We start from the raw sequence: 823 nt of genomic DNA on the forward strand, positions 1-823 counted from the left end.
CCCTAGCAAACACGGCTGATTAATCAAATTGCATTCTAAACCGAAGATCATGATTAGGTGATTATTGGAGTCAGGTGTGTTAGCTGGGCCTGGAGCAAAACTGTGACACGAATCAGGCCCTGGAGGACTGGAATGGCCCACCCCTGTGCTAACAGGACCCTTGTTAGACTGGCCCACTTCATTTCTAGCCCGTATATAAAGACTACCTCCATTCTGACATGTCTTTGTCCCTCCACTTACTTTGTACCTTCTCTCTCGACTAAATCTGACCCCTCTCTCTCTTTCTTCTAAACCGGCCCCCACTCTCTTTTCTTCTCTCCCTCTTTCTCTATACTCAGCTGGTGGGCCAGCCAGGAGGCATGGCGTGCTTAGAAGAGCATAATCTGTTCTTTCTCCCCTCCATTTCCATTTCAATCCCTCGTTCACAGCTGGAACCAGGCGCTTTGCATGCAGATGAGCCGAGGAGATGACTCTCTTGGAAAGCAGAAGCAGACAAAAGGAGGTGCACGAGATGAAGAGGAGGATGAAGAGAAAGATGAGGGAGGAGAGGGTGAGTGGCAGGGCCAATGAAAGACAGGAAGATTATTGCTCATTGATTACAGTATTTTCCCTCTACAAAGAGGATTTGGTTCCATGGTTCCCGCCACACAGATTGAGATGTACTGTAAGGTCTATACAGTGTGGCTGCAGTCATCAGTGCTTCGTCATCACAGATACTGACAGTGATGATTAATGACCACGGGTTCATGTGTCAGGGCATGACATAACAGCCAGGCCACTGTTGTACAGTGAGGAAGTGAGTGAGACATGAGGGGTGTTTGGG

The 823-nt window shown here is 48.5% G+C and overlaps 1 pseudogene; it reads left to right on the forward strand.

The window, feature by feature from the left end:
* LOC112073495 (fibronectin-like) overlaps positions 1-570 on the forward strand; it is a 42177-nt pseudogene extending 41607 nt beyond the window's left edge.
* Positions 571-823: the final 253 nt, after the last annotated feature.

Source organism: Salvelinus sp. IW2-2015, unplaced genomic scaffold (assembly GCF_002910315.2).
Source record: "Salvelinus sp. IW2-2015 unplaced genomic scaffold, ASM291031v2 Un_scaffold2276, whole genome shotgun sequence".
In the NCBI taxonomy this organism is placed as follows: domain Eukaryota; kingdom Metazoa; phylum Chordata; class Actinopteri; order Salmoniformes; family Salmonidae; genus Salvelinus; species Salvelinus sp. IW2-2015.